Here is a 24,037-nt window from a genome sequence, read left to right on the forward strand (position 1 = left end):
GTAATCTATTTTTATAAAAAGCAGGCCATCTGCATTTGTAAATATTGCTTAAGTAATGATAAATGTCCCACTTTTGAAATGCTCTAGCATCCCATAAGTGTGCCTTTGTGTGCTTCCCCATTCCACTGAGTACAATGAGCCATTGGCTTCAATTTTCCAGAATATGAGTTCAATTTAGGATTCAGTGTACATTGTCTCATACTGGTTGAGCAGTCTCTCCAAAATGCATTTCAGGAAAATAACAAAGATGTAATCCCATATTTTTGCTGGCTTGAGTTTATGTTTGGTTGTGCTGAATTTGACATAATGAGAAATGTTAGACCATGTTCCACATTATTTCCCATATCTAGAATATAAGATGACATATGGAGGAGGTCTGTGGTTATAATAGAGGTGGGCTGAATACTGGAGAAATATTTACACAACTTATTAAGTCCCATGCCTCCAAAGATAAACATTAGGTTTTATATGGTCATGGAGAAAGGAATAGAGATATCTCTAATACTTTTTTATCTTCTAGAGTAACAAATAGTATAATGTACCTGTATTATTTTTCTATTGGAATACAGATGCCAGAAATACAGCTTTTTAAATCTGTAAAATCAAAAATCAATTTTACCTAATAGCACTTTTAATCCACTCTGCGCCCCTCCCAAACAGGTCATTTGCTTATTTCTTATTAGTTATTAGCTACTGCCATTACTGCATGCCATGCCATTAAACCTCAGGATGTACAAACATATATTTTACAATTTAATAGACAGCTAAAATACTGGTGACAAATTGTAAGCATATAATGTCAAAATATAAGACATTTAGCCTCCAACTGTTCATTGCTATGAAAAGAGTAGTCATTTATCTTCAAAATGGGAGTTTGAGTTTTTATAAATTTGTTATTCATTTTATAAAGCTGTTATGATTCTGCATCAATGGTCAAAACTATTGCTAAATAAATGTTCACTGATCAGTGATCTTTGTATGTAGAGGCAATCAGGAACTCAGATAAACCAAAAGAGAGTATAATCAAAAATCATTTTATACTTGGCTCTGAACTCATGGTGGTTATCCTTTTGCCACCATTACGTTTATCTTCCTCCATGTACTTTTCTTATGCTGTTATTAAACATGGTTGGCTTTCAACTGACCATGAGGAAATGTAACTTATGTAGATGATGGTGTGAAACAAACATGGGATAAAAAGTGAGTCATGGAAAATAAAAATTGGTCATACAGTTACTTATACATGTGCATTCATGTAAATACTCATTTTAATTTATAAACACTGCAATTCCTGACCAGATGCTCCACTGTGGTGATTGTACAGTTACTGCAGGGCCTCCTTCAATGCCCTGTACAGAGTACACATGCACATTACACTTTAAGATGTTTGTTATAGAAAAGATAGAAAACACAGAAAACATGATTAACGTTAACCAACCATTAAATAACTGTTGTTAAGACTTCGATGTATTTTCTTTCAGTCTTTTATTCTATGTGCATTTATGGGCAAGCCCACTCACATGCACACACAGAAAACTGAGATCAAACTTTTACACCATCTTAGATATTTAGCGTTTTCTTTTTTGCTTTTGTAAGTATAATAATTATAAGTACATTTGCATAAGAGTGTTTGTAGCCCACTGTGTTCTAGATAACGTATATATAGTTTTTAATTTTTAAAAACTTTCAATGAGAAAAAAGAAGGGACTGAGCATGTTTAGAGTGAATGAGGGAAGATCTATGAGAAGATATTTGATGGGATATATGTTCTATGCAGGCAAGAACTTTGTCTTGTTCATTCTGTTAACTTCAACACCTAGAACAGTATGTGGCTTAGACTAGACAACCAATACATCCTCATTGGATGGATAAATTAATGAACAGCCATGTTCTCCCATGTGAGGCCATGTTGAAGACATTAGGTTGGTGCAAAAGTAATTGTGGCTTTTGTCATTAACAGTAACGGCAAATATCGCAATTACTTCTGTACCAACCTAGTAGATTAGACTTGAAGCAGAATCTGTGGGTAAAAGTTATACAGAAAAGTATTTGAGTTTTAATGTACAGAAGAATCTCATAATAATATGACATGTACTATAAAGGATTGGAATTTTTCTACAGTATGTCTCCCTTTCCAAAAATTCTCAAGCAGACTTTGTGAAGTTAAGAATATATGAACAAATTTACAAGAAAAAAAAAACAACTCCATCAAAAAATAGGCAAAGGACAGAATAGACACTTCTCAAAAGAAGAGATTTATGCAACCAACAGACATATGAAAAAATGCTCACCATCACTGGTCATTAGAGAAATGCAAATGAAAACCACAATGAAATACCATCTCATGCCAGTTAGAATGGCGATCATTAAAAAGTCAGGAAACAACAGGTGCTGGAGAGGTTGTGGAAAAATAGGAATGCTTTTACACTGTTCGTGGGAGTGTAAATTAGTTCAACCATTGTGGAAGACAGTGTGATGATTCCTCAAGGATCTAGAACTGGAAATGCCATTTGACCCAGCGATCCCATTACAGGGCATATACCTAAAGGATTATAAATCATTCTATGATAAAGACACATGCACACGTATGTTTATTGCGGCACTATTCATAATAGCAAAGACTTGGAACCAACCCAAATGTCCATCAGTGATAGACTGGATTAAGAAAATGTGGCACATATACACCATGGAATACTATGCAGCCATAAAAAAGGATGAGTTCATATCCTTTGCAGGGACATGGATAAAGCTGGAAACCATCATTCTCAGCAAACTAACACAGGAACATAAAACCAAACACCACATGTTCTCACTCACAAGTTGGGGTTGAACAATGAGAATACATAGACACAGGAGGGGAACATCATACACTGGGGCCTGTCGGGGGCTGGGGGGTGGCTAGGGGAGGGATAGCATTAGGAGAAATACCTAGTGTAGATGATGGGTTGATGGGTGCAGCAAACCACCATGGCACGTGTATACCTATGTAACAAAACTGCACGTTCTGCACATGTAACCCAGAACTTAAAGTATAATAATAATAAAAAAAGAACAAAGACATATTTTGAAACATATGCAGGCCTTGATCTAAATCTTAGAGCTTTTACTTCACTCAACCTCTCTAAGTTTGTTTCATCATTTCTAAAATGAGAACATGATTATCTACCCCTTAAAAAATTAAATGAGGGTGAGATGAAGCAGTACTTATATAAATTGTTTAGCCCACGTTTTCTACATCGTTGGTATTCAACTCATTCTGGTTATTTTTATTGTTACTGTTCCCTGTACATAATGTAGTAGAAAAGACTGCTCCATTGGATGAGAGGTTATATTAGAAAATGCATAAAGGGCCTTATGAATAGAAGATGTCCTGTTCCTTGGATGACTCACTATTCACTTATAGTTGTACTGTCAATGAGATTAAGCAAAGTTTGTCATATGTGTGTGTGTACATGATACAATTAGTCCTCCATATCTGCAGGTTCTGCATTTGCAGATTCAACAAACCACTGATCAAAAATATTTTTTAAAAAAAGCAAAACAACAATAAAAATAATACAACTAAAATAACCAGTACAGCATAACAACTATACAATATTTGCATTGTATTGGGTATTATAAGTAATCTAGAGATGATTTAAAGTATATGGGAGGATGTGCATAGGTTATATGCAAATAATACTCCATTTTATATAAGGGACTTGAGCATCCACAGATTTTCGTATTTGCAAAGGTCCTAGAACCAATCCCCTGTGGATACCAAGGGACAACTATGTATGTATGGGCAAATACACACGTGTGTGTTTTTTACAGATAGTTGATTAAATGGGTTAAGCTCCAGAGGGTCTGAATAAGATACGACTCAATTTTTCCCCACTTGCTGCCATTAAATACCCCCACTTGGCTATGTCTTCTTTGCCCCTGGAGGATTCTATAGATTCTCAGTACTATACGCTATACTATTACACCTGGAATGTGTATTTTTCAATGTAATAGACAGCTAACATATCAGTGACAAATACCTTAGGATAGTCTATTATCAGACTTTAAAAAAATTATCTAGTCTGAAACAAAACTTCAGTCTCATGTACAATTCAATGCTCTTTTCTTCCCTTGCCGCATGTTCAGGCCTGACTTTTGCCTTGAAAATGTACAGCGACGTGGAGCACATTGTCTGTTCCTTCACAGTTACTCCCCTATATTTCCAACTTCTTTCCTCACTCATGTTGCTGACTTCACCATTGTTGAAGGCTGAGGGTAATGGGAAAGATGGAGGAAAGTCGCATGTGACCGACGCTATGGTATACTATTAGTGCCTTCTCTAATGGCAAGCCCCCAAATGCTGGATTTCTTGCGAGGTGAACTTGAGTTTTTTGGAGTTCCCAGGGCATCCCACATACTACACCATTTCCAGATGAATAATGTACTCTCTGGGTGATGTCTTATCATCTCCCCTTAGCTATCATCTCCTAGCAGCGTATCCCATACAACTTCTTACTCCTCAGGTCCCCTTCCTCAAGAAGATAGCCCTCCTGGTTGACGTGTTTTCCAGATGACTCACATTTAGCTATCTTCCGCACCATTTATTAGGCTTACTAAGAACTTGTGCATTATTGCCTTGCTAAATGATAGAAATGCAACTTAACCAACTGCTAATCTTTCTGCTTTCACCCTACTATCATGGGTATTCCAGCTAACCTACTGCCTTCAAAATTCATTCAGGTAAGAAACAGATATTGGTGTTCACATTTTCATATAAAACCCAAATGACTAAGGACAAATAAGAGATTCTCTTAAGAACTCTGATCCAGGGGTAACTTGTTGGAATTTGAGCAGCTTACCAAATATATGGCATATGGAAGAGATACCAGTCTCTTCTCTTACAGGGGTAGGTATAAGCCACCTTCTACCCATCTTTAGGAGAATAGGGAGAATGCCACAGCACTGTCCACATCCACAAATTCCATTACTTCAATTAATGTTTTCAAATGTCTGGTTTTCTCTAGTAATACAGGGTGTTGGATGTTAGAGTCTCTAGACAGCATTTTCTGTCTTCTAGAAAGTACTGTATCTGACATGTATGTGTGCAGTGTCTCCCTTTAGTGTAAGGCTTTACTAAAAATGCTGAGGCAATAGGAATATCCTATTCCCATACTGTTACACATATAAATATACACTCTTAATTTTAGACTTTTATCCCTATGAGGGCAAGGACTTCATTGATCATGGAAATGTGCATGTACCCACCCCTCAGCACAACACCTGGTTCACAGTACGTGCTCAGTAAAGAGTAAATCAGTGAATAAATGAACAGTGTTGAAAATACTTGTAATCAATGGGTATTCCAGTATAATCCAATTGATGATTCATCCATCCATTTATTTATTCAACTAACACTTATTGAATGTTTTATCTGTGCCATGCATTCTTCCAGGGGTCAAAGATAAAACACAGCCCCGACCCTTAGCGGCTTGTAATCTGCTAGGCCAGAGATAGGCATTTGGAATGGTGATTATTCAACAATGTAGAATATAAAGATATATGAAGTAGGATGCCTAACCTATTAAGTGAAGGAGGGAGGAATGGGTGGGTGAAGAAGGGAGAGAAGAGAGGGGCAGGGAGCAAAGGAAGTAGAGAGAGCAGGAGCAGACTTAGGAAAATGGCCTGAAGGAGGGAGCCTGAGCTGAATCTACGAGGCATATTAAGTAGGTGAAGTAGGAGGAGGTAAAGGGCATTCCAGGCAACGAGGACCTTCTACTCATAATATTTGGGCTACACTTTTAAAATAAGGCTTTCTAGAAGAAAATCTGGGCACATTTTTTTCAAACATGCTTCACACATTTTAAACACGTTTTCAAGTAAGAAATTTGTGTTTATTGATTCCAAGTTAATTTCCTACCCTCCTGCCAACCAATACTTTTTGTGTTTCTGTTCTTGATTTTTTGTTTTTCAGAAGTTCAATCCCTTCTCTAAATACAGGAAAATCAAATACCAGCATGATACGTGTTTCATATCATGATATGTGTTTCATGGGTATCTTCCCCTTTGAAGCTATAAAATTGGTTTTTAAACATACATCTCTGCCAACCCCCAAGAAGCTATTGTGCTGGCAATACTTCTTTTAACCGTTTAGAGCATAAAGCCTCTAGTGGCAGACTAAAGGCTGCGTGTTGTCTTTCCCACCCTCAGAAAAGTATGAGGATGAATTGAATGGAAGATGGAAGACTGAGACATCTGGCAGGCTTTGCATATGGCGAAACAAGATTAAACGATTATTTTCCTTTACTCCATGTTTGTCATCATAGCTAGATGATTTATAGCCACTCCTAAGTGTGTCTTGAGTCCTCATTTGTGGCTGAAGCCCAGAGACTATAGAAGTGAAAGCAAACACTGAGATAGCTAGAATGACCTAGGTGTGCAGATGACTCTGACAGGTCCAGAACTGTCTGTTTGAAGCAAGGATCCAGAGGCACTGTCTTTCACCATCATTAACTGGGATGGCCTATTTCCTATATAAGGAAATTTCTCCTTACTTTTCAGCCATCTGGTCAACTAAGACCAGCTGGACCATTTCAAGCAGCTGACAAACCCAGGACATGCTTGGAATTTAAAATGAAAGAGGCCATACATAGTTTTGCCACATTTGGTCTTGCTTTAATCCCCCTACCAGAATGCTTCTAAGTAGAGACTGCACTAAGAGAACTATTAAAACAGTAAGACTGATACCTGTAGGAGTTTTTAAATAAAGATTTGTTTGGATATCTGTTTTAGCTCTAAAAAATAAAGATGATTGCTCCTTGAATCAGGCATATTCCCAGCAAATTTGAATGACTTTCCCAGTATTTCTGAAAGAAGCTGGAAACAATAATCTTTTGTACATAATCAGGATCTTATGAAGTTCTTGGATAAAGATTAAAAAGTAAGAAAGCCAAGCAAATTGATCTGCAGGCCTGCTTGCTTTAGCCAGATATCTGCATATGTAGACGACTTCATAAACTTTCCCTCCTGACATTTCCCAAGCCACAGCAAATTGAAGAGTCATTGATGTAGTGAGTGTGTGAAAAAAATAAGCAAAGAGATGATGTGTGAGAATTCTCTGGGGACGGAGCTGAAGCAACATTGGCACTTTAGTTTAAGAATGTTGTTGGCGGGGGGCGGAGCAAGATGGCCGAATAGGAACAGCTCCAGTCTCCAACTCCCAGCGCGAGCGACACAGAAGACCAGTGATTTCTGCATTTTCAACTGAGGTACTGGGTTCATCTCACTGGGGAGTGCCGGACGATCGGTGCTGGTCAGCTGCTGCAGCCCGACCAGCGAGAGCTGAAGCAGGGCGAGGCATCGCCTCACCTGGGAAGCGCAAGGGGGAAGGGAATCCCTTTTCCTAGCCAGGGGAACTGAGACACACAACACCTGGAAAATCGGGTAACTCCCACCCCAATACTGCGCTTTAAGCAAACAGGCACACCAGGAGATCATATCCCACACCTGGCCGGGAGGGTCCCACACCCACGGAGCCTCCCTCATTGCTAGCACAGCAGTCTGTGATCTACCGGCAAGGCAGCAGTGAGGCTGGGGGAGGGGCGCCCGCCATTGCTGAGGCTTAAGTAGGTAAACAAAGCTGCTGGGAAGCTCGAACTGGGTGGAGCTCACAGCAGCTCAAGGAAACCTGCCTGTCTCTGTAGACTCCACCTCTGGGGACAGGGCAATAACAAACACAGCCGAAACCTCTGCAGACGCAAACGACTCTGTCTGACAGCTTTGAAGAGAGCAGTGGATCTCCCAACACGGAGGTTGAGATCTGAGAAGGGACAGACTCCCTGCTCAAGTGGGTCCCTGACCCCTGAGTAGCCTAACTGGGAGACATCCCCCACTAGGGGCAGTCTGACACCCCACACCTCACAGGGTGGAGTACACCCCTGAGAGGAAGCTTCCAAAGCAAGAATCAGACAGGTACACTCGCTGTTCAGAAATATTCTATCTTCTGCAGCCTCTGCTGCTGATACCCAGGCAAACAGGATCTGGAGTGGACCTCAAGCAATCTCCAACAGACCTACAGCTGAGGGTCCTGACTGTTAGAAGGAAAACTATCAAACAGGAAGGACACCTACACCAAAACCCCATCAGTACATCACCATCATCAAAGACCAGAGGCAGATAAGACCACAAAGATGGGGAAAAAGCAGGGCAGAAAAGCTGGAAATTCAAAAAATAAGAGCGCATCTCCCCCGGCAAAGGAGCGCAGCTCATCGCCAGCAACGGATCAAAGCTGGATGGAGAATGACTTTGACGAGATGAGAGAAGAAGGCTTCAGTCCATCAAATTTCTCAGAGCTAAAGGAGGAATTATGTACCCAGCGCAAAGAAACTAAAAATCTTGAAAAAAATGTGGAAGAATTGATGGCTAGAGTAATTAATGCAGAGAAGGTCCTAAACGAAATGAAAGAGATGAAAACCATGACACGAGAAATACGTGACAAATGCACAAGCTTCAGTAACCGACTCGATCAACTGGAAGAAAGAGTATCTGCGATTGAGGATCAAATGAATGAAATGAAGCGAGAAGAGAAACCAAAAGAACAAAGAAGAAAAAGAAATGAACAAAGCCTGCAAGAAGTATGGGATTATGTAAAAAGACCAAATCTACGTCTGATTGGGGTGCCTGAAAGTGAGGGGGAAAATGGAACCAAGTTGGAAAACACTCTTCAGGATATCATCCAGGAGAACTTCCCCAACCTAGTAGGGCAGGCCAACATTCAAATTCAGGAAATACAGAGAACGCCACAAAGATACTCCTCGAGAAGAGCAACTCCAAGACACATAATTGCCAGATTCATCAAAGTTGAAATGAAGGAAAAAATCTTAAGGGCAGCCAGAGAGAAAGGTCGGGTTACCCACAAAGGGAAGCCCATCAGACTAACAGCAGATCTCTCGGCAGAAACTCTCCAAGCCAGAAGAGAGTGGGGGCCAATATTCAACATTCTTAAAGAAAAGAATTTTAAACCCAGAATTTCATATCCAGCCAAACTAAGTTTCATAAGTGAAGGAGAAATAAAATCCTTTACAGATAAGCAAATGCTTAGAGATTTTGTCACCACTAGACCTGCCTTACAAGAGACCCTGAAGGAAGCACTAAACATGGAAAGGAACAACCGGTACCAGCCATTGCAAAAACATGCCAAAATGTAAAGACCATCGAGGCTAGGAAGAAACTGCATCAACTAACGAGCAAAATAACCAGTTAATATCATAATGGCAGGATCAAGTTCACACATAACAATCTTAACCTTAAATGTAAATGGACTAAATGCTCCAATTAAAAGACACAGACTGGCAAACTGGATAAAGAGTCAAGACCCATCAGTCTGCTGTATTCAGGAGACCCATCTCACACGCAGAGACATACATAGGCTCAAAATAAAGGGATGGAGGAAGATTTACCAAGCAAATGGAGAACAAAAAAAAGCGGGGGTTGCAATACTAGTCTCTGATAAAACAGACTTTAAACCATCAAAGATCAAAAGAGACAAAGAAGGCCATTACATAATGGTAAAGGGATCAATTCAACAAGAAGAGCTAACTATCCTAAATATATATGCACCCAATACAGGAGCACCCAGATTCATCAAGCAAGTCCTTAGAGACTTACAAAGAGACTTAGACTCCCATACAATAATAATGGGAGACTTCAACACTCCACTGTCAACATTAGACAGATCAACGAGACAGAAAGTTAACAAGGATATCCAGGAATTGAACTCATCTCTGCAGCAAGCAGACCTAATAGACATCTACAGAACTCTCCACCCCAAATCAACAGAATATACATTCTTCTCAGCACCACATCATACTTACTCCAAAATCGACCACGTACTTGGAAGTAAAGCACTCCTCAGCAAATGTACAAGAACAGAAATTATAACAAACTGTCTCTCAGACCACAGTGCAATCAAACTAGAACTCAGGACTAAGAAACTCAATCAAAACCGCTCAACTACATGGAAACTGAACAACCTGCTCCTGAATGACTACTGGGTACATAACGAAATGAAGGCAGAAATAAAGATGTTCTTTGAAACCAATGAGAACAAAGATACAACATACCAGAATCTCTGGGACACATTTAAAGCAGTGTGTAGAGGGAAATTTATAGCACTAAATGCCCACAAGAGAAAGCAGGAAAGATCTAAAATCGACACTCTAACATCGCAATTAAAAGAACTAGAGAAGCAAGAGCAAACACATTCAAAAGCTAGCAGAAGGCAAGAAATAACTAAGATCAGAGCAGAACTGAAGGAGATAGAGACACAAAAAACTCTCCAAAAAATCAATGAATCCAGGAGTTGGGTTTTTTGAAAAGATCAACAAAATTGACAGACCACTAGCAAGACTAATAAAGAAGAAAAGAGAGAAGAATCAAATCGACGCAATTAAAAATGATAAAGGGGATATCACCACCGTCCCCACAGAAATACAAACTACCATCAGAGAATACTATAAACACCTCTACGCAAATAAACTGGAAAATCTAGAAGAAATGGATAATTTCCTGGACACTTACACTCTTCCAAGACTAAACCAGGAAGAAGTTGAATCCCTGAATAGACCAATAGCAGGCTCTGAAATTGAGGCAATAATTAATAGCCTACCAACCAAAAAAAGTCCAGGACCAGATGGATTCACAGCTGAATTCTACCAGAGATACAAGGAGGAGTTGGTACCATTCCTTCTGAAACTATTCCAATCAATAGAAAAAGAGGGAATCCTCCCTAACTCATTTTATGAGGCCAACATCATCCTGATACCAAAGCCTGGCAGAGACACAACAAAAAAAGAGAATCTTAGACCAATATCCCTGATGAACATCGATGCAAAAATCCTCAATAAAATACTGGCAAACCGGATTCAGCAACACATCAAAAAGCTTATCCACCATGATCAAGTGGGCTTCATCCCTGGGATGCAAGGCTGGTTCAACATTCGCAAATCAATAAACATAATCCAGCATATAAACAGAACCAAAGACAAGAACCACATGATTATCTCAATAGATGCAGAAAAGGCTTTTGACAAAATTCAACAGCCCTTCATGCTAAAAACGCTCAATAAATTCGGTATTGATGGAACGTACCTCAAAATAATAAGAGCTATTTATGACAAACCCACAGCCAATATCATACTGAATGGGCAAGAACTGGAAAAATTCCCTTTGAAAACTGGCACAAGACAGGGATGCCCTCTCTCACCACTCCTATTCAACATAGTGTTGGAAGTTCTGGCTAGGGCAATTAGGCAAGAGAAAGAAATCAAGGGTATTCAGTTAGGAAAAGAAGAAGTCAAACTGTCCCTGTTTGCAGATGACATGATTGTATATTTAGAAAACCCCATTGTCTCAGCCCAAAATCTCCTTAAGCTGATAAGCAACTTCAGCAAAGTCTCAGGATACAAAATTAATGTGCAAAAATCACAAGCATTCTTATACACCAGTAACAGACAAACAGAGAGCCAAATCAGGAATGAACTTCCATTCACAACTGCTTCAAAGAGAATAAAATACCTAGGAATCCAACTTACAAGGGATGTAAAGGACCTCTTCAAGGAGAACTACAAACCACTGCTCAGTGAAATAAAAGAGGACACAAACAAATGGAAGAACATACCATGCTCATGGATAGGAAGAATCAATATCGTGAAAATGGCCATACTGCCCAAGGTAATTTATAGATTCAATGCCATCCCCATCAAGCTACCAATGAGTTTCTTCACAGAATTGGAAAAAACTGCTTTAAAGTTCATATGGAACCAAAAAAGAGCCCGCATCTCCAAGACAATCCTAAGTCAAAAGAACAAAGCTGGAGGCATCACGCTACCTGACTTCAAACTATACTACAAGGCTACAGTAACCAAAACAGCATGGTACTGGTACCAAAACAGAGATATAGACCAATGGAACAGAACAGAGTCCTCAGAAATAATACCACACATCTACAGCCATCTGATCTTTGACAAACCTGAGAGAAACAAGAAATGGGGAAAGGATTCCCTATTTAATAAATGGTGCTGGGAAAATTGGCTAGCCATAAGTAGAAAGCTGAAACTGGATCCTTTCCTTACTCCTTATATGAAAATTAATTCAAGATGGATTAGAGACTTAAATGTTAGACCTAATACCATAAAAATCCTAGAGGAAAACCTAGGTAGTACCATTCAGGACATAGGCATGGGCAAAGACTTCATGTCTAAAACACCAAAAGCAACGGCAGCAAAAGCCAAAATTGACAAATGGGATCTCATTAAACTAAAGAGCTTCTGCACAGCAAAAGAAACTACCATCAGAGTGAACAGGCAACCTACAGAATGGGAGAACATTTTTGCAATCTACTCATCTGACAAAGGGCTAATATCCAGAACCTACAAAGAACTCAAACAAATTTACAAGAAAAAAACAAACAACCCCATCAAAAAGTGGGCAAAGGATATGAACAGACATTTCTCAAAAGAAGACATTCATACAGCCAACAGACACATGAAAAAATGCTCATCATCACTGGCCATCAGAGAAATGCAAATCAAAACCACAATGAGATACCATCTCACACCAGTTAGAATGGCGATCATTAAAAAGTCAGGAAACAACAGGTGCTGGAGAGGATGTGGAGAAATAGGAACACTTTTACACTGTTGGTGGGATTGTAAACTAGTGCAACCATTATGGAAAACAGTATGGCGATTCCTCAAGGATCTAGAACTAGATGTACCATATGACCCAGCCATCCCATTACTGGGTATATACCCAAAGGATTATAAATTATGCTGCTATAAAGACACATGCACACGTATGTTTATTGCGGCACTATTCACAATAGCAAAGACTTGGAATCAACCCAAATGTCCATCAGTGACAGATTGGATTAAGAAAATGTGGCACATATACACCATGGAATACTATGCAGCCATCAAAAAGGATGAGTTTGCGTCCTCTGTAGGGACATGGATGCAGCTGGAAACCATCATTCTTAGCAAACTATCACAAGAACAGAAAACCAAACACCGCATGTTCTCACTCATAGGTGGGAACTGAACAATGAGATCACTTGGACTCGGGAAGGGGAACATCACACACAGGGGCCTATCATGGGGAGGGTGGAGGGGGGAGGGATTGCATTGGGAGTTATACCTGATGTAAATGACGAGTTGATGGGTGCAGCACACCACCATGGCACAAGTATACATATGTAACAAACCTGCACGTTATGCACATGTACCCTACAACTTAAAGTATAATAATAAATAAATTTAAAAAAAAAAAGAATGTTGTTGGCAGCCTTTTACACGGAAGCTAACAGTGAGAGAAGCTATCCAAGCTATGCTTTTGCTCAAGTCCTGGTGAGGCTCATAAGTCTTTGGGGATGGCATATGGAAATTCAGGATTATTTTGAACTCTTTCTCTTTCCATTTCACTAAAATGGGTAACTATGGGTCCAAATGGCTTGGGTTCTTATAAACACCACACAGTGAGGAAAAAAATAAACTGTTGTGGAGTATGCAGCATAGTGTCAGGCACTGTTATAATACATGATCACATTACAGACACGAAGAAACAGAACTTCTGTCCTTAAGAAGACACAAACATAAAATAGAAGATTATAATTCAGTGCAATAAAGGCAGATTTTTTTTACAAAATGGCTGTAATAATTTCCCTCCCTGTATCTACACCCTTGGGTAATAGCTTCCTCTTACACTGACTATAAACTTGTTCATGTGACTTGTCCTGGTCAATGGGACAATGGCAAATGTAGCACAACTAGAGGCTTAAAAAATGCTTGCATGTTGAAGTTAGCTCTCTCCTGCTACTCTTGGGATGCTGTGACCACTACTCTGTGACTAAGACCAGGTTAACTTGTTGAGTGATAAGAGACACATGGCCCAGTTATCTCAACCACCAGGTGAGGCCATGCAAACCCATGAGGGTGTCCAGCCACTGCCATGTGGAGCAGAGATGATCCATCCCAGATGAACCCAGCCCAAATAGTTGAACCATAGAATAGTGAACAAATAAATAGCTGTCATTTTAAGCTACTACATCTTGGGGTAGCTTGTTACGCAGCAAAAGTTATGGCTGCTAAGAAGGATCCTTGATCTAGTCTGGAACTTCCTGGAAGAAGGGACATGAGGAAGCACCTGAACTAAATTTTTTTTGAAAATAGATGAAGTTTTTATTTGGACACAAGTTCTTCACACCACCATGTTTTAAATAAAATGACTGATATTAACTTTAGTGTCCTTGGAACAAATCTATAATAAGTATACAGGATAAGAATATAAGAATATCGCCATTTAGCCTGGTGACGTTCTTTCTAATTTCGAAACCACTCTTAAAATTTATCATCTCTTCCAGGAGGCTTCCTCAAATTATTTGGAAAAGTTTCCTCATAGCTTTCCATAAGAAGAAGCCCCAGTTAGGCAATTGTTGAGTGCCTACCTCTCTTTATAATATTTCTCTCATGGCCCAGGAAGGAGCAGGATGCTGACGATAAACACACCAATTTGAGCACTCACTAACAATTGGGCAAGCTTTCCATTTTTGTACATACCCTTATACTAAATATGCTTATTTCATGAGACAGAATTATGTGTTTGTATATATGCATGATAATGTCATTTATGTAAAGGGTATTATGTTTATGAATTAAACATAGATATAGTATGGTAATGTCATTTATGTAAAGGACATTATGTTTATGACTTAAAATAAACATAGATATAGCATAATAGGGAATATTAGCTTTCAGCTGATGCAGTAATTTTCTATTGTAGTGTAGCAAACTTTGCTACTTAAAATACCCATTTATTAGCTTGTAATTCTGTAAGTCAAAAGTCTGTCTTAGCATGACTTCTCTGCCCAGGGCCTTATAAGGCTGAAATCAAAGTGTCAGCTGGGATGAGGTTTTCTCTGGAGGTTCTGAAGAGAAATGTGTTTCCAAGATCATTTTTGTTGCTGGCAGAATTCAGCTCCTTGCAGCAGTAGAGATGAGGCCCCCGTTTCTTGCTGCTGGCTGTGAGCCAGGGGCTGCCCTTAGTTTCTAGAGGCTGTACACATTTATTTACACGACTGTACACATTTCATTACACGTGGTGCCTTCCATTTTCAAGTCAGGAACAGCGCATTAATTCCTTTGTATATTTCAAATCTTTTGACTTCCTCTATACCCAGATTTAAAGGGCCTGTTAATTAGATCACGCACACCTAATGATCTCTATATTTTAAGGTCAACTAATTTGGGATCTTAATTATATCTGTAAAACCCCTCCATAACAGTCTCTAGATTAGTGTTTGATGGAATAACTAGCAGGATTATGCACAGCCAGGACTGGAAATCTTCGGGACTTGGGATTTAGAATTCTCCCTACCACACCTTTGTACTGGAATACTCTTTAGATAGTCTCCCTGACTCCATTTTGCCTTGTATATTGTATTTTCAACACAACATCCAGAAAACTCCTATTTAGCACCTCCCTGTTGAACATCTTCCTGTAGCTCCCTGTTGAACATCTTTCCGTAGATCCCCATCCCACTCAGAGCAAAAGCCAGTGCCCTCACTATGGTGAACAATGCCATTCATAATCTATCCCCTATTTCCTCTTGACCTCATCTCCCACTAACCTACCCCCTAGCTCACTGCTTCAGGCACACTGACCTTCTTGCTGTTTCCCAAATACAGAGGGCATGTGCTCTGGGCCACTGCAATGACTGTTTTCTGTGACTGGAATATTCTGCCATCAGATAGCCACTTGACTACCTTCTCTACCTTCTCCAAATCTTTATTCAAATCTTATCTTCTCAGCAAAGCCTCATCATTACCACTCTGACCTAGGCTCTCATCAATACCCTGACCTGACTCAACTTTCCAAATTTTTTGTTTCCCCACAGTACCTTATTACCTTATAGCCACACTATCATTTATATCAAACTCTATTACAGATTATGTTTACTGTATATTATCTGTTTCCCTTAGCTTGATTGTAAGCTCCATGAAGGCAAGGTTCTTTATCTGGCTTGCTCCCTTCAGTAGCATCTAGCTCATGGTATATGCTCAATAAATATTTGTTGATTGAATAATGAATGAACATCTACATCTCTAGAGTTGGGTCATTGAGAACTATCCATCTAACCTTTATCTAAGACATGAAAAGAATAAAAGGGAACCTACCCAACCAGGGACCCCCTTTTTTCTACTGGTTATTCTTTACCACAGAGAATCCTGCTGCATATAGTATGTTATTCTAATATAATAACATTTTATAAGTTTCACTTCTCTGATAGTATCAAGTAGTGTTATATTTCTTTTTGATATATATTTCTTATAGAGTAATCTAATCAAAGATATAATAAAATGAAATAGTGGTTTAGATAAGAGGGCATCAAGACAGACTATTTTTACCTCAGCTTTGCTTCCTCAGCACTGTCATAACTAATTTGGAGGTTTCTTGGTGTGCTGACGCAAGCCTCCATTGTCCCTTCTCGCTTCTCCAGTTTGTTAGGATACAGGCTTGTTCTCTGAATTCTGATAAAGCTGTCTAAAGATCTTCTCATCTGGACTCTATACAGCAACTCTGGACCAAAGGTACAACCCCACACTCTTCCACAGGAGCCCAAATGCCAGAAAATTAGCACCCTTTCTTTAGCAAGGACTGAGAAAGGTTTTATTTTCTTTGATCTTAAGGTGTCATTAAAGACTATCTGTGCATTTGAACCTAAGGATTGCTTTGGACTTCATCTATGACTTAAGAGGCCATGAACTCCAATCTGAAACAAACTACAAACTAAAGCAAACCATTTTCCATCCTTCATCACAAAATGGGGACTGGGACTCCACTTTGCTTTCCAAAAATGACTATACCTTAAAGAAACTGGAATATCAAATATATTCCAGATTACACATGGACTGGTCTCATAAAATCTTAAACTTTTGCGTTAGTAGAGCACGGAGCCTCAGCAATCTTGTTAGGGATGAGAAAACTGATGTTGATGAAGATTAATCCACTTTTCAAGAGCCACTTGAAGTAGATGCCACTTCTTACATGAACCCCTTATGGTTTGCCATTAAGTATAAATGGCCTCCCTTACTTCCATGACACTTTCTTGCTTCCATGCCACTTTCAATCATTGCATTCTGACATGAGGCTTAGTGATCACGGCCCGTGTGTACTTGCTCTAATGAACTGTACTATAAATTCCTTTTGGTGAAGGCCGTATGTTGTTCAACTTTGCATGACCCATATGAATTACACAGAAGAGCCCATTAATAGTTATTGGGGAAGTACTGTAAAGAGACAGTGTTCAACGGCTCCTGATTCTCTGTGATCAAAGTAAGAATTAGTGTTGGAGTTTGTCTTAATAAGGAAGGGTCTCTAAAGCAGGGACCTCACACTTTGCTACACATTAGAATCAGTTGAGGAGATTTCACAGGTTTCCCAGATCCTATCACAGACAAATTAAACCAAACTATCTGGGCATAGGGTCCAGATATCAGCATTTCTTTTTTAAACTAAAAGTTTGCTCTGATTACCTTTTTTTTAATATGTATATACACACACACAAACACATATTCTTTAAGTTCTAGGGTACATGTGCATAACATACAGGTTTGTTACATATGTATACATGTGCCATGTTGGTGTGCTGCACCCATTAACTCATCATTTACATTAGGTATATCTCCTAATGCTATCCCTCCCTCTGCCCCCCAGGACCCAACAGGCCCCAGTGTGTGATGTTCCCCTTCCTGTGTCCAAGTGATCTCATTGTTCAATTCCCAACTATGAGTGAGAACATGTGGTGTTTGGTTTTCTGTCCTTACGATAGTTTGCTCAGAATGATGGTTTCCAGCTTCACCCATGTCCCTACAAAGGACATGAGCTCATCCTTTTTATGGCTGCATAGTATTCCATGGTGTATATGTGCCACATTTTCTTAATCCAGTCTATCATTGATGGACATTTGGGTTGGTTCCAAGTCTTTGCTATTGTGAATAGTGCTGCAATAAACATATGTGTGCATGTGTCTTTATAGCAGCATGATTTATAATCCTTTGGGTATATGCCCAGTAATGGGATGGCTGGGTCAAATGGTATTTCCAGTTCTAGATCCTTGAGGAATCGCCACACTGTCTTCCACAATGGCTGTACTAGTTTACGCTCCCACCAACAGTGTAAAAGTGTTCCTATTTCTCCACATCCTCTCCAGCACCTGTTATTTCCTGCCCTTTTTTTTTTTTTTTTTTTTTGAGACGGAGTCTCACTCTGTCACCCAGGCTAGAGTGCAGTGGCGCGATCTCGGCTTACTGCAAGCTCCACCTCCCGGGTTCACGCCATTCTCCTGCCTCAGCCTCCCGAGTAGCTGGGACTATGGGTGCCTGCCACCTCGCCCAGCTAGTTTTTTGTATTTTTTAGTAGAGATGGGGTTTCACCGTGTTAGCCAGGATGGTCTCTATCTCCTGACCTTGTGATCCGCCCATCTCGGCCTCCCAAAGTGCTGGGATTACAGGCTTGAGCCACCGCGCCTGGCCATTTCCTGACTTTTTAATGATCACCATTCTGACTGGTGTGAGATGGTATCTCATTGTGGTTTTGATTTGCATTTCTCTGATGGCCAGTGATGATGAGCATTTTTTCATGTGTCTATTGGCTGCATAGATATCTTGTTTTGAGAAGTATCTGTTCATATCCTTCGCCCACTTTTTGATGGGGTTGAGTTTTTTCTTGTAAATTAGGTTTTTTTTTTTTTTTTTTTTTAGTAGATTCTGGATATTAGCCTTTTGTCAGATGAGTAGATTGCAAAAATTTTCTCCCATTCTGTAGGTTGCCTGTTCACTCTGATGGTAGTTTCTTCTGTTGTGCAGAAGCTCCTTAGTTTAATTAGATCCCATTTGTCAATTTTGGTTTTTGTTGCCATTGCTTTTGGTGTTTTAGTCATGAAGTCCTTGGCCATGTCTATGTCCTCAGTGGTATTGCCTAGGTTTTCTTCTTGGGTTTTTATGGTTTTAGGTCTAACATTTAAGTCTTTAATCCATCGTGAATTAATTTTTTTATAAGGTGTAAGGAAGGGATCCAGTTTCAGCTTTCTAGATATGGCTAGCTAGTTTTCCCTGCACCATTTATTAAATACACCCTAGTTTTAGGTCTAACATTTAAGTATTTAATCCATCTTGAATTAATTTTTGTATAAGGTATAAGGAAGGGATCCAGTTTCAGCTTTCTACATATGGCTAGCTAGTTTTCCCAACACCATTTATTAAAAAGGGAATCCTTTCCCCATTTCTTGTTTTTGTTAGGTTTGTCAAAGATCAGATGGTTATAGATGTGTGGTATTATTTCTGAGGGCTCTGTTCTGTTCCATTGGTCTATATCTCTGTTTTGGTACCAGTACCATCCTGTTTTGGTTACTATAGCCTTGTAGTATAGTTTGAAGTCAGGTAGCATGATGCCTGCAGCCTTATTCTGTTTGCTTAGGATTCTCTTGGCAATGCAGGCTCTTTTTTGGTTCCATATGAACTTTAGATTTTTCCAATTCTGTGAAGAAAGTCATTGCTAACTTGATGGGGATGGCATTGAATCTATAAATTACCTTGTGCAGTATGGCCGTTTTCACGATACTGATTCTTCCTATCCATGAGCATGGAATATTCTTCTATTTGTTTGTGTCCTCTTACTTCGTTGAGCAATGGTTTGTAGTTCTCCTTGAAGAGGTCCTTCACATCCCTTGTAAGTTGGATTCCTACGTATTTTATTCTCTTTGAAGCTATTGTGAATGGGAGTTCATTCATGATTTGGTTCTCTGTTTGTTATTGGTGTATAGGAATGCTTGTGATTTTTGCACATTGAGTTTGTATCCTGAAACTTTGCTGAAGTTGCTTATCAGCTTAAGGAGATTCTGGGCTGAGACGATGGGGTTTTCTAAATATACAATAATGTCATCTGCAAACAGGGACAATTTGACTTCCTCTTTTCCTAATAGAATACCCTTTATTTCTTTCTGCCTGATTGCCCTGGCCAGAACTTCCAGCACTATGTTGAATAGGAGTGGTGAGAGAGGGCATCCCTGTCTTATGCCAGTTTTCAAAGGGAATCCTTCCAGTTTTTGCCCATTCAGTATGATATTGGCTGTGCGTTTGTCATAAATAGCTCTTATTATTTTGAGATACGTCCCATCAATACCTAGTTTATTGAGAGTTCTTAGCATGAAGCACTGTTGAATTTTGTCAAAGGTCTTTTCTGCATCTATTGAGATAATCATGTGTTTTTTGTCTTTGGTTCTGTTTATATGATGGATTACATTTATTGATTTGTGTATGTTGAACCAGCCTTGCATCCCAGGGATGAAGCCAACTTGATCGTGGTGGATAAGCTTTTTGATGTGCTGCTGGATTCAATTTGGCAGTATTTTATTGAGGATTTTTGCATTGATGTTCATCAGGGATATTGGTCCAAAATTCTCTTTTTTTGTTGTGTCTCTGCCAGGCTTTGGTATCAGGATGATGCTGGCCTCATCAATTGAGTTAGGGAGAATTCCCTCTTTTTCAATTGATAGGAATAATTTCAGAAGCAATGGTACCAGCTCCTCTTTGTACCTCTGGTAGAATTCGGCTGTGAATCCGTAAGGTCCTGGACTTTTTTTGGTTGGTAGATAATGAATTATTGCCTCAATTTCAGAGCCTGTTATTGGTCTATTCAGGGATTCAACTTCTTCCTGGTTTAGTCTTGGGAAGGTGTATGTGTCCAGGAATTTATCCATTTCTTCTAGGTTTTCTAGTTTATTTATGTAGAGGTGTTTATAGTATTCTCTGATGGCAGTTTGTATTTCTTTGGGATCGGGGATGATATCCGCTTTATCATTTTTTATTGCATCTATTTGATTCTTCTCTCTTTTCTTCTTTATTAGTCTTGCTAGCGGTCTATCTATTTTGTTGATCTTTTTGAAAAACCAGATCCTGGATTCATTGATTTTTTGAAGGGATTTTTTATGTCTCTATCTCCTTCAGTTCTACTCTGATCTTAGTTATTTCTTGCCTTCTGCTAGCTTTTGAATGTGTTTGCTCTTGCTTCTCTAGTTCTTTTAATTGCGATGTTAGGGTGTCGATTTTAGATCTTTCCTGCTTTCTCTTGTGGGCATTTAGTGCTATAAATTTCCCTCTACACACTGCTTTAAATGTGTCCCAGAGATTCTGGTATGTTGTGTGTTTGTTCTCATTGGTTTCAAAGAACATCTTTATTTCTGCCTTCATTTCATTATTTACCCAGTAGTCATTCAGGAGCAGGTTGTTCAGTTTCCATTAGTTGTGCGGTTCTGAGTGAGTTTCTTAATCCTGAGTTCTAATTTGATTGCACTGTGGTCTGAGAGAGAGTTTGTAATGATTTCTGTTCTTTTACATTTGCTGAAGAGTGCTTACTTCCAACTACGTGGTCAATTTTGGAATAAGTGCGATGTGGTGCTGAGAAGAATGTATATTCTGTTGATTTGGGATGGAGAATTCTGTAGATGTCTATTAGGTCTGCTTGGTGCAGAGCTGAGTTCAAGTCCTAGATATCCTTGTTAACTTTCTGTCTCGTTGATCTGTCTAATGTTGACAGCGGGGTGTTAAAGTCTCCTGTTATTATTGTGTGGGGGTCTAGGTTTCTTTGTAGGTCTCTAAAGACTTGCTTTATGAATCTGGGTGCTCCTGTATTGGGTGCATAGATATTTAGGATAGTTAGCTCTTCTTGTTGAATTGATCCCTTTACCATTATGTAATGGCCTTCTTTGTCTGTTTTGATCTTTGTTGGTTTAAAGTCTGTTTTATCAGAGACTAGCATTGCAACCCCTGCTTTTTTTTGTTTTTCATTTGCTTCGTAGATCTCCCTCCATCCCTTTATTTTGAGCCTTTGTGTGTCTCTGCATGTGAGATGGGTGTCCTGAATACAGCACACTGATGGGTCTTGACTCTATCCAATTTGCTGGTGTGTGTCTTTTAATTGGGGCATTTAGCCCATTTACATTTAAGGTTAATATTGTTATGTGTGAATCTGATCCTGTCATTATGATGTTAGCTGGTTATTTTTCTCGTTAGTTGATGCAGTTTCTTCCTAGCATCGATGGTCTTTACAGTTTGGCATGTTTTTGCAGTGGCTGTTACCAGTTGTTCCTTTCCATGTTTAGTGCTTCCTTCAGGATCTCTTGTAAGGCAGGCCTGGTGGTGACAAAATCTCTCAGCATTTGCTTATCTGTAAAGGATTTTATTTCTCCTTCACTTAGGAAGCTTAGTTTGACTGGATATGAAATTCTGGGTTGAAAATTCTTTTCTTTAAGCATGTTGAATATTGGCCCCCACTCTCTTCTGGCTTGTAGAGTTCCTGCTGAGAGGACTGCAAGACATCAGCATTTTTTAAAGCTGCTCAGGTGATTCTAATATGTAGGCAGGGCTGAGCACTGTAACTCTAAATTTTACTGTTGTTTCGGGAAGTTTTTTCATGTTTACTATGTGCCAGCATATATATTCGTTTAAAGTTCACATCAACCCAACGAAGTAGGTACTATTAGTATCCCCACTTTATATACGAGGACACTAAGGCACAGAAGGGTTAAATACCTTGCTCAAGGTCATACAGAGCTGGACCTTAAACTAGAGCTAGATCTTGAACCCAGGCAGTCTGGCTCCCAGTTGATGTGATTAATCACTATGCCATACCACTTTTCATAGTGAACAATTATTGAGCTCCTTTTAGATGCCTTTGACTGTACTAAACCCTTTACATAGATTATCTCATGACATAAATATGAGGTAAGTAGTATTTTGTATCACCAATTTATAAGTAGGGAAACTAAAACATAAATAGCTTAAGGAATTTGCGGACAGTTATATTTGTAGCAAGTGAAGAACCCAGATTTAAATAATAGTCAATTCAAATCCTCTAAAAGGAAGAACTAAGAATTTTAAGTCCCATCACATTGTCCATACTATGCTAATTACAGGTGGTAGCCCTTATTTGTGAAATAAGTTATTTTCTAGACTGTAAAATCCCTGTCTTTTGGCTATGCATACTGAATTCACTGTATATTACATTCAGTTCACATATTGTTTATCATTTTATTGAAGAGGCAATGCTTGCCTGATTGCCCTCTTTCATATTAAGAATACCTTATAATGGTTCCTGAGGCTTCCAGTGTGCACCCTGGATTTGTCGACAAGCACATTCCTCCTTAGCACACTTTCTCAGTTTAACTCAGTTGCTGTTTATTGCCTCTATCAGCTGTAGCCATTTTAACCATCATTTTCATCAATTCACAACATGTGAGATTATGTTAAGAGTCCAACCAGATATAAGACATTAACTGTTATTCAGTGGCAACTAAAAGGTTGAAGGAAAGCAGATTGGATGATCATCGACAATAAAATGGTTAAAAAGATTGTAGCCTGTTAACTCAGTGAAATACTAGATGTAAATAAAAATGAAGGAACTGCAGTCACACATAACAAGAGATGAATCTCTCAAATTTAATGTTGAGGAAAAGTTACCAAGAACAAAAGAATATCCGCTGCATACTTTTATGCTTATTCAGTTGAAAAAGAGCAGGGAAAGTTAATCTGTGGTACTCAAACCAGAATTATGATTGGATTGGGAAATTAGGGAAAGTAGCAATTGAGAAGGACCATGAAGGGCTAGGTTTTCCGGAGCAAGTAATGTTCTATCTCTTGACCTGCGTGGTGGTTACGTGGTTATGTTCATTTTGTGGTGATTCATTAAACTCTACGGCTCCAAGTTAATGTGATTAATCACTATGCCATACCCAGTTGTGATCTGGGTACTTTTCAGTATTTATTTATTTATTTATTTATTTTTTATTTATTATTATTATTATACTTCAAGTTCTAGGGTACATGTGCATAACGTGCAGGTTTGTTACATATGTATACTTGTGCCATGTTGCTGTGCTGCAGCCATCAACTCGTCAGCACCCATCAACTCGTCATTTACATCAGGTATGACTCCCAATGCAATCCCT

At 39.1% G+C, this 24,037-nt stretch overlaps 1 protein-coding gene across 1 annotated transcript in view; it reads left to right on the forward strand.

Moving 5' to 3' along the window:
* The window catches only part of GLRA2 (glycine receptor alpha 2), a 230,002-nt gene that overhangs the window by 84,818 nt on the left and 121,147 nt on the right, over positions 1 to 24,037 (forward strand).

The sequence above is a fragment of the Macaca mulatta genome, chromosome X, assembly GCF_049350105.2.
Source record: "Macaca mulatta isolate MMU2019108-1 chromosome X, T2T-MMU8v2.0, whole genome shotgun sequence".
NCBI classification, from domain to species: Eukaryota; Metazoa; Chordata; class Mammalia; order Primates; family Cercopithecidae; genus Macaca; species Macaca mulatta.